General features: G+C 41.1%; 1 long non-coding RNA gene and 1 pseudogene across 1 annotated transcript; both read right to left on the bottom strand.

Moving 5' to 3' along the window:
* Positions 1-593: 593 nt before the first annotated feature.
* LOC138976919 (uncharacterized) lies at positions 594-1,309 on the bottom strand (annotated as a pseudogene).
* A 1,919-nt stretch (positions 1,310-3,228) lies between these two features.
* On the bottom strand, positions 3,229-14,887 carry LOC138976174 (uncharacterized). Its single transcript, XR_011458890.1, has 4 exons — positions 12,736-14,887; positions 11,612-11,931; positions 10,702-10,864; positions 3,229-3,645 (listed from the first exon to the last, which is right to left on the bottom strand). It is a non-coding gene; the product is annotated as an uncharacterized lncRNA (long non-coding RNA).
* Between the last annotated feature and the right edge of the window lie 894 nt (positions 14,888-15,781).

Below are 15,781 nucleotides of genomic sequence, written 5' to 3'. Positions count from 1 at the left end.
AATTATGAGCAGTTCTTCCACACCCATTTAAAAAATATGACACTACCAGCATGTTTCCTCATATTGAGCCAGAAATTTTTTTTTTTTTTTTTGGGGGGGGGGGGGGGGGGGGGCAAATCGACGTTGCCGTTCCGGAGCAAATGATCAAAATTACTTTGCGAATTTGCGTTCAAACGTGTTTTTCCCATAATATAACGATGCACAGGTCGAAAATTTGGCCAAGAACAAATCTATGGTACTTCGAAGAAAGAAGAATAACAACATTCTTGTCCAATACGACTTGCAATTTACCGTGTGTGCTGTAAAATCTCCCTACCTTCAAAGCAGACAAAAAGCAGACATCTTCATTTACTTCCAAGGGAGAAATCGTTGGTCATAAAGTCTTGCAGGACCCAAACATACTTCTGCACGCTTTCTTTTCTTGTCATATTCAGTTCCTTTGCAAAAATGAAGTGTCATTGGTTTTCTCAACTTGTCAAGTCGGTCAAAACGACCGCAGAACACAGAACTGGGAAATGACACTGATTGAAATACGAAAGATCTTTGATGACGAAAGTATAAATGACGTCATGTGGTCACACCTATCTCGAGAACTAAGCGTCGCTCAGAACCAGCGCCCTTCCATTATAAATAAATGTTTTTCCTTTCACTACACAGAAAAGTGGCATTGCCTGCCCTGCTGCATTGACGCAGAAAAGTGTTGTGACACTCTCTTTTGTGTTGCTGCTCCTGAGCAGGACTTTCCCGGGATTCGGGCTGAATTGCAACCCGGTTTCGTCGCAGTTCCATATGCAACAGGGTTTGGAACCAAGATCCAGGTTGTTGACCAAAGTCTCTAGCTCCAAAAAATACCTGTCCACGATGATTCTTGTTGTCCCTAACATCCTATTCATCCCGCAGCCTTCTGCGCTGCGGATGACTAGGTCTGGTCGCCTTTCTTTCAAGCATCGCCAATAGTCATCGCCAGGAATGTTGTCCTTGAACTGTGTTTTTAACTTCAACTTCCTGACCACCCTCCCAACCTTAATCAGGAACTGACGTTTGGTGATGGAAAAACTGGCTTGCGCCGCTGCAATTACTTTATCTACAATTTCGTTCTCAATTTTCTCTGGTATCGATCGTTTCACACCTGGCCTGTCGTTCATGCACGACCGTCCGTGGAAATGGTCTTTGATAGTATACTTTTCGGAATCGCAAATTCCTTTGAAGCCGCCCCAAAACTCAGGTTGTGGTCAGTAATTGCTGCTACTGCATGTTGCAAAGCTTCTTTTGTGTATTTTAGGTAGATGCCTTGAGATTTGCGTGGCATCTTTTCTCAGCTTGTGAAGCTCTATATATAAAAGAACCAAAAACGGTTTTATTAGGAGAGGGAGAGTCAGAGAGAGAGAGAGAGAGAGAGAGAGAATCTATTTCAACACCCCATTTACCACACCGCCGGCACTCGCACACAAGTGCACTCCAAACCCCTTTCTTGTGCTATGCAATGGTAACTTCTTTTTTACATTTAGTCAAGTTTTGACTAAATGTTTTAACATAGAGGGAGAATCGAGACGAGGGTCGGGGTGTGTGTGTGTGTGTAGAGCGATTCAGAGTAAACTACTGGACCGATCTTTATGAAATTTTTCATGAGAGTTTCTGGGTATGATATCCCCAAAAGTGTTTTTCATTTAATGTCTTTGATGACGTCATATCCGGCATTTTGTAAAAGTTGAGGCGGCACTGTCACACCCTCATTTTTCAATCAAATTGATTAAAATTTTGGCCAAGCAATCTTTGACGAAGGCCGTACTTTGGTATTGCATTTCAGCTTGGAGGCTTAAAAATTAATTAATGACTTTGGTCATTAAAAATCTGAAAATTGTAATTAAATTTTTTTAAATTTTATTCCTTGTCCGTTCCTGATTCCAAAAACATATAGATATGATATGTTTGGATTAGAAACACGTTCAGATGCTTCAAAATCTCCTTAACTTCAAAGCAGACGACTCGCAGACATCTGTGTTTTCTTTCAAGGGAGGATTCTTTTTTCAGAAATTCTTGCAAGACTCAAACATCCTTCTGCAGGCTTCCTTTTCTTGTCATATTCTGCTGCTTTACCGCAATGTTTTGCGATGCTTTTCTCATCACGTCTGGTCTGTGAAAATGCACGCAGAACACAGTGATGGAAACTCACAATGGTTGGAATACCAAACGATCACGAATGACGAAAGCTGAACTGACGTCATATCCAAGGTCCAGTGTTGAAGATCGAACATTTCGAGTACCAATTCAGTCTCGCCGTCATAAGAAAATCTGTCTGCTACGAAAGAGTGCGTTGACAAATGGACTGCAAAACATGTACACACATCATCATGTCAAAATACAGTTCCATCAGAAAGTATAAGAAAACAACCTAATTTATTTGACATATATGGTTTTGCTTTGACTTTTTTTATGCCTTCGGGTGACGTTACGGATTTTATGTATTAGAATTGTTTTAATCTAAAAAAAGTGTAATGATTAACTTGTGGGGTCCTGATTTGGCCTATTATGGTCCGCTGGACCCGAAAAGCAACAGCTAACTAACTAACAAGTAAGCATACGATTTCAAGGCGCATTTATTTATTTTGCCAGTGATTCATTTTAATCAAAGTAATCTGCTTCCCAACCACCTCAACCGAACAGCCCAGATCTATTTTTGCACAACGTTACCAGATAAATAACTCCCCGATTGATTCCAAACGTAACGGAATTCTATTTTTGAGAGATATGTCGTGATGTTCTTCGTCAGGTCACACCTATCAGGAAAAATAAGCGTCGCACAGAACCAGCGCCCTTCCATTATACTTGTAAAATGACCCTCAAAGCTAAACGAGACTAGTTGAGGTTGTATCAATGCGCCTCGCCAGCAGGTAGCCAATGGTTTTTTTAACGAGTTGACATCGACAATTAATGACCGGTAATTTTTAATGAGTTGGCCGGGGCATTCTGACCAATCACAGGATCTGTTTCATTAAAACGCCAACTTCATTGAATTACAATAACAAAATATTAGCTGGACTCCAAGTGTAAAGGCGATTGACAAGAAGAAAACCAATAAATCACATCAAGGTCCATACTGCAGAGTAATCATGCATGTGACGGTTTTACAAAGAAGCTAAAAGATATAGATTCTTATGTAGAGATGCACATAATCTCTGTTCTTGCTGACACTGTTCTCTCTCTTACAAGAATACACGACAGCGTCAATTCTATTATGCACAATTTCATTTATGTCTGAATAATTGCAGTATGATCAAAAATTACAACACCCTCTACTAATCATAACATATATTACGATCAATAGATGCCCTCAATGGGAGAACACAAGTCAATTCTTCGAAGATTTGTAGATAAACACACGATCTGGACATAAATGATGTTTATTAAGTGGATTGTCTGATGCTTAGCTTGTGATCGATGAACTCATGAAGACAGGATGTAGTACGGTTGATGTTGCGACGAAGACAGTCCAGCAAAGGCAGGTCAACGTCACCAACGGGTACGTAGATTTACAAAGAGTCAAAGAGATGCTTCACCAACGTCACAGTCAACACAGCAGATCCAGCGGAATATAGATGTAAATAATAACAGTCGATCCAACTCTCGTCCAAGAGAGATCAGTGTCTGCACACAAAGTGTAGCATATACTGTTAACAAATCGTTTATCTAACGCATTCACAACAAAATAGAACACGTAACAGCATCTCGGAGAAATGGAACACAGCAAACATACTATTACTTATATCATTCAACGTCTTCAAACAACGACACAAATGATTACATGAACACACATACATGGATTGGCTTTGTCAGAAAGATCTTGGTTATAATTCACCCACTAACCTCTCCATATCCTTGCTCGTGGCTCCTTCTCTAAGCTCTCACGAACGGACTCTGGCAAGGATGATTTACGTTATGACATTACGTAACTTCCTTTGTTGTCTGTTGCCAGGCATTACTACTGGTTACCACGATAAATGTTACGAAGCAATCCTAGTCATTGGCCTTAATGTATGTCATTCTGCTCTAAAGCAACGAAGATGTCTATGAATCGAGAATCAAATGTTTACTAAAATATTTAGTTCCTTTACACGTCGTACGAAGAAGAAGAAGAAGTTCCTTTACAAAACAATCTTGTTTCCCAGGCAAGAGTCTGTCTGGCTCACAAGAATTACGTCATCGCGCACGATATTTACAGAACGACGTCATATGACGATTTACAGTCTTGGTTGACTATCTGAAGAATTACAGTCTCGGCTGACTGACTAACTGAAGAATTACCGTGCTGACTGCCACACTAAGAATTCGTTACAATGCACACGCATAGGTACAAGTGATTTAACATCTGAAACTGCACACCCAAAAACCTTTACACAAGAGGGAAAGACTCTAACCTGTATGCTTTTTGGCTCACGTAAGTGTAGCCTATGCGATCGTAACTTTGTCTGTCTGTGCGTGCGTGTGTGTGTGCGTGTGTGTGTTTGTGCGTGTGTATGTCTGTGGTAGAAACTCTAACATTTGAAGACGTCACATTACATTGACGTCACATTATGACGTAAGAGGGTTAGACGTCACGCGAAGGAAGTACTGAAAGTCTCGGTCATTATTATTTTGAGCGGGCCGAGACTCTGTTGGCAGTCGTGTCCCTGTAAGTAGGCTACATGCAGACAGACAGATCTAGATCTAGTGTCTCGCTTTCTTGCACAGTTTCACCTATGCCCTTTCTCTGTGTGTGAGTGTGTGTGGTGTGTGTGTGTGTGACGGAGTGATTGAGTTTGTGTTACTGTTTGTCGATTTCTTACGTGAGCCTTGATGGCTTCGCCTCTTGTCTTTCCTTGTACTCGTTCAAAAGACGGCGTACAAGGCTAACATCGTCAACTGCTGTCCGCTTGAGAATCGCTGTTGTCATAATTTTCACGAGTTTTCATTCACAAACACCTGGGAAATAAATCTCATGTTCCCCATGCAATAAACCGAGGTGGTGAATGGGTTTGAGCTTTCAGGGGAAACGTGGATTCTCAAAGTAAAAGCCAATCAGGCTGATTGTTTGATGTGTGGAACTATCGCGGCTTTGGATTTGTGTTTCCGAGGACAACGATTGTAAGCATTCACTCTCAAAGACCCAATCAATGTTGATAATTACCGTGGCGACTAATGGTCAATTTGCAACTTATCTCTGTAATCGCAAAATCCAAAACGAAAAGTCATAAACACTTAAAAAGAAAAGAAATATGCTCAACACTTACTGAACTCACACGTATGATCGCAGCTCTGTACATTTTCAGACTGGAAGAAAAGCGTCAACAAGCTACGTTTGACGTCACATACAAGGTTGACGTGTTATCTCGAGCTACTGTGACGATGCTTTGTGGCCCGGAGTTGGATTCTAAAAATTCGTCTCCCTGTGGGTTATTGTGCATTTTGTTGCACAACCAAAATGATGACAAAAACGATGTTTGGTGGCTTGTCGTCAGACCAGCATTTTGTTGTTGGTCCTCGGGGAGCATATCGTCTTTTGTCTCATATTTATCAACCGCGGCCTTTGTAGTCCAGGCCACTTATGATTTCACCTCACAATAATGACCATAGAATTGATTTATATCACAATACATAGTACCAACCAAGAAAAAACACATATGAAAAGTCCCGGTGAGAAACTGGAACAATTAATTTTTGTTCGGGGTTTTTCGATATTTAAAAAAAAAAAAAAGAAAGAAATTAGCAATTTCTTGGAAAAAAATGAGAACCCTATCATGCTGCATATCAAATGAAAGGGCTTGAGCTGAATAACAAGAATATTAAGCTAAAATCCATTTCCGGTCAAATGCTGATGAAATATTCAGTAAGAACTTTATTTCCCGCGGTAACGGTGATCATACCTGATGACGAAAAGCATCATAACAAAGAAAATCCCTTACATGATGCATAATTCAACCTAGATACCTATCTGACTCTATTTCTACAGTCCTAGTGACTCCTACCTCAAATATTAGTCTCCTCCTCCTCTTCATCCATGGGAAGCATCGAATTGAGGCAACTTATTCCACGGCACTGTCCACAGGCAGTTGTGCAGCTAAGGCCGACCTTCCGGCAACTACAGCGTTGTGAGGAACAGTCAGTAGTGCAACCACATCTGATGATGTTCATTAACTCCTCAGGGGCTGGAGGAATGTCAGTGTGAACAGGAAGCAGCTGTCCCCGCTGAAGCTGAAACCCCCATTCTTCAGGCATGAGCTCCAGACTGGTACCCAAACAAGCCCACTCCTGAACCTGGTAAAAGACCCTGTGGCTGCAGCTGAAGTAGGAGGCAGGATTTTTGGCTGAACTTGCTTAGAGCCGGTGAACACTTTCTCGTGGTACTTTACCAGCCGAAGCTTGTCAAGAGTGTCACCATCATTTCCTTTGTAGATGTCGACTAACAGTTTCTCTCCTGTCTCTGCAATCATCTGGTGATCCGAATTAGTCTGCAGGAAAACCTTGGCACTATTTTCAAACAGTTTGTTCTTTTTTTGCAGTTTCTTCACTGGGACACATTTTCCGACACTGAAAGGCCGAGAAGTTGTGTCACAGCCACTAAATGCATGCGCAAATAAGATAATCTTGCACACATTGGGGCCAAGACGGCTCTGCGTTGATCTGATGTCCCAAAGTCTTGTTGTACTTGCCCTGCTTGAGGAGAAGAACACATCCTTCATGTCTGACTTGACATGAAACAGAAGAAGAATGAACTTGATCAAGGGATTGCTGCATCACGGAGACCAGGTCTGGAAGTGTTACCTGTTCATAATCTCCAAATTCCAGAACCTTGACAACATCTTGAAAAGCACGATTTATCACTGGGTTTTCAGGACGACCTTTTGGCTTCTTCCCCTTTGCTTCATCAGAGAAAGACTGAGGAATTCCAGATCCTTTTCGAAAATTAGTGCTGCACACGTTGTGGTAGACTACATCATAGGCACAACAGTCAGACGCAAATGCCAGGCGACTGTTGACTTCATTGGCCCATTTGTCATCATCCCCCCTCACCCCACACACTTTCACAATAGATTCCTGAAAACAGTCTGTTCTTACTGGAATTAGTTTCTCAACTTTTCTGTTCCTCAAAGGCTCTGTGCTTTGGCAGCAGAAGAGACACTGAGCCTTGAAGTCGAAATTATGATGAGACCGGAGGCTTCTCCTCTTCTTAACTGGGGAGGGGGTCCCTTCTCTCACACTCCGTTTCAATGCTGCAATGGAATTGTGATGAGTGTAGTCCTTGCAGCATTTTGCGTGAACCAGCTGTCCTGCTTTGACCTGGAGGTTGTCCCCTCGTTCTATGCTAGCAGAGTTTATCCCAGAGCAGCCCTTTTCAGTCAATTTCACATGATCCCCTGGTTTTGTCGCTTGTTCACAGATCGCACAGTCCAGGTTCAACGGAATGTTCTGCAACAAGGGGAAAAATGAAATCAATAATGATCAGCAGTATGCTGGACGCTTGACGAATAGATGAGTCGAAACTGAGCGCCTGTTACTCAGATTTTAAATATACACAGTTATATTTACATACAGGTGTGGGGGGGGGGGGGGGGGGGGGCTCAGTCAGTAGTGCGCAGGATTTGTAATCTGACGACGAGAGTTCGAATCTGCCTAGGGGGATATTTTCCCGGAGTTAACATTTGTGCTGACTCCATTCCCTGAAAGTGGTGGCATAGTGGTCAAGTGGTAATGCACCCAGCTAGAAACTGAGGGGTCATGGGTTCGAATCTTGTTTGGAGCCTATACCTTTCCCCCATCCACTAGACCAGATGTGGTGTGGTCTGGGTGCTAGTCTTTCGGATGAGACGATAAACCGAGGTCCCGTGTGCAACACGCATTCAGCGCACGTAAAAGAACCCACGGCAACAAGAAAATTGTCCCTGGCAAAATTCTGTAGAAAACCCAACCTAATAGGTAAACAAATACACAATGCACACAGGGAAAAAAAAGGGGGTGGTGCCGGTGTGACGTTTTCATCTTTCGCCGTGTTGATCTGTATTTCGATTCTCGGCCTCGTTGATCTAGTATAAACTCTACACTGAACAAAAAACCACCCTTCGATAGTACTGATGAGCGACATTGTGTACCTTACATTCATGGGGCCAAATTTGTCCAACCAATTTGTTTTATTTAACTTAGAAATTTGATTCATCCCACAATGTTTCCCTTCTTACTCAAGGGACGTAACCACTCGGTACACGTTTTCGAAGAAATCGATTTTGGGGATGAAATCTATTAAATTTCACCACCAATTTTCTTCAAATGCAAGAAACTGACATGCCTTTCGTCCATACATAATTTCACTTCTTAATTTTACTAGGAAACAACATTTGAGTCTTGAGTATATATCGAGGGGGAAATATGTACACAGGCGAAAGATGAAATCGTGACACCGTACTATGGCGACGCGCTATCACTGGGAAGAGCAGCCCGAATTTCACGCAGAGAACTCTGCCGTGACTATAAATATATACCATACCATACCATACCATTTCTTAGATATTAATTTAGATGGGAGTCTGTAACAGGGCGAGAAAGCGTGTACACATGAGTGTGCTGTGTTCGTCTTTCACTTTCAGTTTCAGAATCACTTTGAACAGTACAGTACGAAGCACGGAAAACTTCTTACGGCGTATGCATGTTAGTTTTTCTACCTACTTTGCTTCAATTGTTACTGTAATGCACTATTAATCGTAAAATGTGCTCACTTACCTCTGTTTTGTTCGTCGATGACTCAACAAATGTGCTGCTCGAAGATTCGGCAGCCATCTTTGTTTTGGAGTCGTCTAGTCAAATCAAATCACTACACTGAGCTAATCAACTAGATCTATACAGCAATCAATCGCCAAACGTGTTGTTTAGCCCATACATGGTGTTAGATATCTTCACAGTGTGAAAGAAGTGGAAACAAAGCCCTATTGTTTGCCAGAAATGGTGTTATGGGACGGAGGATAAAAATACAAACTCCCGGCTGCACGCGCGTTGCAGTAAAACTATGCGACCGTATTCCGATCTCCGCCGCACAAGAGCGTCCGCTCACCGAGACGTAGGCCCAACAAAACAGGCAAAAAAACAATACTATCTATCCGAAGATTCCTTGGGACTTTTTACAGCATAAACTAGAGACACTGAGGAGTGTAATACAATTAAAATCAAATCTATGGTCATTATTGTGAGCATCAAGTAAGCAGCAATCATAGGTGCGCTGTACTATTGGCCTTGGTCGATAAAGATGAAACAAAAGACGATACGGTCCCCTTGGACCAACAAAAAAGCTGGTCTGTCAACAAGCCACCAAACATCTTATAATGTCAGTGATGAATACGCTTGGCCACATGTAGCGTCCCTCTTGCTCGCCTTGCCATCCATTGGTGATGGAGAAGGGATTGGGATACACCTCTCCCACTTGGAGTAGCTTTTTCTTATTCTCAGTGAGTCCGAAAACAAAGAGACTGCCAACGTTCCAAAATTCAGAATAAAAAAACAAGACAGGTAGGTTGTTGGAACGTTTGTTATTGACAAAACAATACATTCACAGATACTTCGACCCAACGGTCTTTTAAATCTTGTGAATATTTGTTTGTCTGTTCACTTAAAAGACCGTTGGGTCGAAATGTCTGTGAATGTATTGTTTTGTCAATAACAAACGTTCCAACAATCTACCTTTCTTGGTTTTTTTATTTTTTATAGTGCAGTGAGTAAAACTCTCTCCGCATACACGGCATCCTGGAACATCTTCCTCTTATGCAGCAAAAACTCTGTTAAAATACAAAAACTCTAACCCTTACCAAAAATCGCCCTGCTTTACGGTGAGTTTACCATAGAACACACAAGAAAAAAAAAGAAAATTGGACAAAAATATAAAGTTTAACACAATATAAAAATACTCCACAACTGCGGCACATCAACTCAAAATACACGACCTAACTGTTTTGTAGTACACAATATTCACCTTCCAGTGCATTGAGCATATTAATCCCCCCAAAAATCATATCTACCGCGCAACACACGTACTGGTCTCCATACATCCCAACTGTGATGGTTTTTCATGTCTAAGTGGTAGATGGTTTTTCATGTCTAAGTGGTATAGTAACCTAGGTTGAGATGTACACAATCTCTTCTCGGCGACACTGTTCTCTCTTGTCATAGAAGTAGCAACCTACCCAGTCAGCACACAATATCGGCTCGATATCGGATTTGACCGGATATCTTGGACACGACATATGACGACGTCACCCGACTGAAATTAACCATGTGTTGGCCGAATGCTTCTGTAAAAGTATATAATAAATTGAAACGGTAAATTCTGACTCTCTGTACTCGTAAATGTTTATGAATGTGAGCATGTTTTGTTAATGAAAAATGCCTACAGCACTGTTGTGTATTAAAGTGTATTACATAACCCCAACCAGCCGGCTGCCTAATTCACTGTGCACTTAAGTTAAACAAAACTTATGCAATTTTCATTCACTGACAGTCAGTCGGCCTGCGTAGCGTTCTCTTGTTGCATTTTTAACCAACCGGCCAACCAAAGGACAGAGTGAATAGTAATCTATAGATCAGCTGGGCTGTGACTTACATCAGCTGCTCCAGCAGACGAAAAGCGTGGTGCCTCTGGCAGAAGGGGAGAAACTAATTTGACTATAATTATATAAACTTCCTTACCGAGCATTGTATCTTTAACACGATAAAACGTGTTGAAGGCCTCCTTTCCCTTAGCCCCAGTGAGGTTATACTTGACAGACACTTGTGGTTGCAGGAGCTTGCTCCCTGTCAGACGAACCGTGTCCTTCACGGTTATGCCACCGAAGCTGCTGATGGCTTTGATCTGAGGACACAGTATCACAGAAAGAATATGTGGTAAGAAGCAAAAATAATTAAAGGAGTGAAAGTGACACTAAATGTATAGAAAATAATAGGTACCACCCACCCCACCCTCTTTATCACATTGCAGTGGGCAACGTGATTTAATTTTGCCACTACCAATATGTCCCCTCTCACTCTGTAATACTTTTTCCTCTCTGAGCTTTTCAAATAGTCTCCTTTTTTTAACCAAGAACCAGTGTGTCCTGTCTGTTATGTGTATTAATGTATGAATGCGAGAGCGCTGCTGCGCAACATGTATGCTCCTAATGCCGTGTAGTTGATCCTCGAAAAGGAGGTTAACACATCATCCCGAAGAAGAAGGCCCTCAAACAAGGAGTCACAACCTCAGGTTGTCTCCCACAAAACACTATAAACAGTTATTGTAAGTTTCAATTTCTTATTGCTGTGCATGATATATGTATGTCTGTTGCGATTTTTGCAGTGATGCCCTGATAATTAATTTCACTGTTGGAAGGAAAGTCAAAATTGATGCGGGAAAGTAAAAAAGTAGATTGTACTTACCCGGGGAAAATGTACTTTTAATATTGTTTTGCAAACCCTGATTAGATTAACAACAAGGGCGAATTCCCCATACCTGTGGCTGATGAAAATGTTCATTGTCCACATTTTTGACGACAGACGGAGAGACAGATATATTGACCTGTTGCCACATTTAAAAACTGCTACTTGTAATTGTAGGAAATCTCACCATGCTTTTTTGAACGTCCTCATCTGAAAGGACATTCTCTAGTCGCTGAATGTCCTCAGTTGATGACAATGGGAATGTATCGTCGCGATATAACCTTCGTGGTTGAAAACGACGTTAAACACCAAATAAAGAAAGAAATGGGAATGTAAACCCCGAAGGCAGCACTGGGTGATGTATTTTTTCACCATCCGGCACCATCGGCCCATTCCTCTTAATCTGCTGTCGCAGGTCATTCAGTTCGCAGCGCAGCTGACCTATTGCCGCAAAGTTCTTCACTAGGGCTTTGAATATTTCCTCAAAATAAGGCGTGTAGTTGGATTCTGAAAAGGAATTCCGCATTACATGTTACACACACTACGTAATAAAACGAGAAAATCAATGTTTCAAAATATTTTACAACATGGATCTGAGGGGGGGATAATAGGTGTGCGCAACATTTTCATTGAGTGCATATGTCTCCTGCTCGCATAGAACTGCTTTTCGGCACTTTTTTCGTGCCCACACAGCAGGGGTCAATATTATTTATTGGTACACAAACAGGCACACACACACATATAAGCATGCACACACACACACATGCACACGCAAGCCCACAATCATGCATACTCGATGAATGGGCATCGGTTGCCTGTGGCTGTCATTTTCAAGGGAAACAATCAGCACTACAAAACAGGAGTGTTTTGAAAGTGTCTTCTGTTGAAGATTTAAAATGCAAAACATTTATGGAAACATAAAACATGATGACATTCAGAAACTTCAAGCTTCCAGGAAATGTAAAATTCAAGTACATTAGTCAGCAATTAAGACAGATATAGGCCTCATTGAAAACTAATAACTTTTGGAAACAATGCCTCAAAATGACCAAATTAGTGGTATAACGGCTGCATGAATGTTAACAATGTTGGTATCAGTCGACAGAGGAGCTAGTGTTTGCCCTTCATCGTAATATTTATTTTTTATATTTTTGGGGTTTACGGTTTGTTTTGAATTAATGTATATAAACTGGTAAACATTTGACTTCTTCTGTTCATGTGATTCATTTCCTTTGGAAGCGACTGTGCATCAAAAAGTTTGTCTCTCTCATGAGAGAAATAGTGGCAGAGTATTTGAAGAATAGCACAAACCTCCTGATGATGTTGATGGTGTGCTCTTGGGCAGTACACTTGAAGTGGGTTTCCTTGGTGGAGGAGTGGGAAAGCCTTTCTTAGATTGGTGGGAAGGTGCTGCTTCTTCCGTCTGTGCTGGTGGAAATCGTTGACATTTATTTTTACTTGAAGACATGCAGACAGGAGGCAATGGGAGCGATGCAGGAGAAGTGTCAGATGAGGATGAGGAGGGGCAGCTGGCATCATCTTCAGAAGATATATCAAGGTTGTCTTCCTCCAACTCCTCTGCAGGGCTCTTGGCTGCAGTATTGTCTCGATCACTGAGGGCTCCTTATTTGGACATAATGATTATTATAAGAAATGATTAGTGATGCTACTAAATAAAATGTCTTAATCTTAGAGAACTGTAGAATTTACCGTGAGGCCATTTATGTTACACTGGCACAATCAGAAATTAACACAGATACAACACATGTAGATATTGTCGGCGTCAGTGCCAAACCTCATACGTCATTTTTGACACTAACCTTGAACATGACACCGACAGTTTACACAAAGTGAAAAAAAAACTTTTGGTATGCATGCGGTTCAAAGGAGATTTACTGTTCAAAAATGTTATTTTACTCCAAGAAAAAATTCAAAGTGAAAGTTTTAACATTTTCTCCCCAACTATATGTAGATAATGTTATCCAAGTTGACAAGCGTTTCTGATTGTGAAAATAACATGTTCTGATCAGATGGTAAATTTTTACAGATGTGCATCCCCTGAAAATTAACATTGCATACACAAATTTATCAACAAAGTGATGTTAACATGAAAATCCACTATCCCACCCATCAATTTCTAGGCTCCTAATGCGCGCTATGAAATTTTGACATACGCTCTAAAACACTCAAAATGGTAGATAATTGCGGTATCGCGCACGTGCTTCGCTTTCAATTAACATTTTGGCCACATCCCCACTATCCCGCCCACCAATTTGTAGCGTCCTCACGCATGGTGCCAGCGCTCAAAGTGTTACACACAGACAGACAGTTGCTTTATCATAAACACAAGCTGAATGGTTGATAGGCTAATCTTATAATCTAATCTAATCAACATCTTGCCCAGCATATGTACGAATCAGTTTGAGGTAAACTTGTTTGCAGCAGCCTTCACTCTGGCATTCTAATAGAATAATTCCGTCGCGATATAACCTTCGTGGTTGAAAACGACGTTAAAGGCACAGTAAGCCTCCCGTAAACCATCACAGATACGGTCAGGCTTTTACACACAGTACAAACACCATTTCATTTAAACACTCACCAATTGAGAACATCCTAGGTGCCCTCCGTAAAGAGCGAACAATTTTCAAAGAATTTATTTTTGCGTGGTTTATCTTACCCCTGAGCCATCGTGAACCCGTGTGATCCAGTTTTCCCTTTTCACAATGCAGTCGTCATAGTTAGTCATTTGAATGCGACTCGACGTGAGCTTATCTACAATAGCACGTTTTTTTAATGCACGAAACAACGGCTGTGGTTCACAAGAACTCTAGCGATGGCTTTTGACTGTTGAGAGGAACGGCGATTTGCACTGATAAACCGGCCGTCGTCTGCTACGACCCTTGCGTGACCCTGCTTCCGGGCTTTTCTTTTTTTAAACTTTCACAACTTCGAATTGTTCTGATCTTGTCTTGATGAAAAACGAATTCTTTTATGATTAAAGAATGTTTGTGTAACAAGCTGTCAATTTATTATTTAGATTTTAAAAGTTAGGTCTAGCGCAAAAACGAGGCGCCGTTGTTGTTAACGGAACAAGTCTACGAAAATAAATTCTTTGAAAATGTCTCACGCTCGACAGAAAGCAGCCAGGATGTTCCCGTTCGGTGAGCGTTCAAATGGAAGTATGCTTGTACTGTATTTAGACGCTCGGGGAGCTCTGTGATGGTTTACGGGAGGCTTACTGTGCCTTTAAACACCAAATAAAGAAAGAATAGAATAATTTTTCATCTTAGGGAAGGCCAGAAAAGACTTTGGGGCTGAGGGAGGGGAGGTAATCAGACACTTCAATATATATATGTAATGATGATGCCTCGCCGCGGATGGTTGTTGCCAACTTAGAGAAACGGCTTACTGGTATAGTTAGTGCGGGCAGAAGTGGGGTAAATTATTAGCAAAAATTTGAGAGGTTGATGTTGAAGTGGATGCAGCTGCCGGCTCTGTTTCCTTCTTCTTGTGTTCCACTCGCTTCTGACGGCCCCCGTCTCGTTCAGCCGCAAAGCGGAGCCAGGTTTTTATTACTTCTTCGACCTCATGGTCACTAGCTGTGGCCGTCCCCCGGTTTGCCTTTACAGCTTCTGAAAAAATACCCAAATAAAAACAAATATTACGTCAATTATACAGTAGATTGTCATTTACACTGATAAAAATACCCCAAAAGTTTGAACATTTTCTTGATCAATAAGATTACAAAGTAAGATCTACAAATGAAGCCCCCCAAAATGATTGAGTTTTTAAAGTTTGAGTCTTTAAAGAGACAATTACAGATAATCTGCACTGCGGTTTGCAAATCACATACCCCTCTTTAGCAATATTTACAATTATTTATTTGTGTGAATCACTCTAACAGTCTGTAAATAATGGATTGTTCTCCTTTTGGCATATAATGCACAATGAAACTTCCTTTTCATGTTACATCGATGCAATCATAATATTTTATTTTTAAAGATTCTCTTTTGTTTAGATTTAATATGAATTGATAGCCTATTTGAGTTTAATTGAGTCTAACCCCTAGGCTGGTTGTCGCGACATATGTTGCGCTACTTTAGGTATACTGTCACTTATGTCGCGCTACTCGCTCAGTCTGTTTGGTCGGTTCCGATTACCTCCCATGAATGCGAAAACCTATATGACCGTTTTTCTTTATTTTTCTCTGTTAATTCACCAGTGGCTATGTAACATGTGTTACAGAATTGCACCAGTGTAAGGGTTAAATGAGTTTAAAACTTGAGACACTGTATACATCATTAAGCTATGTAGTCATAAGCTGTGTTGTAAAAAAAAAATTCTAAAGAAAGTGAAT

Source organism: Littorina saxatilis, linkage group LG9 (genome assembly GCF_037325665.1).
Source record: "Littorina saxatilis isolate snail1 linkage group LG9, US_GU_Lsax_2.0, whole genome shotgun sequence".
In the NCBI taxonomy this organism is placed as follows: domain Eukaryota; kingdom Metazoa; phylum Mollusca; class Gastropoda; order Littorinimorpha; family Littorinidae; genus Littorina; species Littorina saxatilis.
The sequence above is the reverse complement of the archived record's forward strand: the minus strand, read 5'-3'. Positions and strand labels throughout refer to the sequence as shown.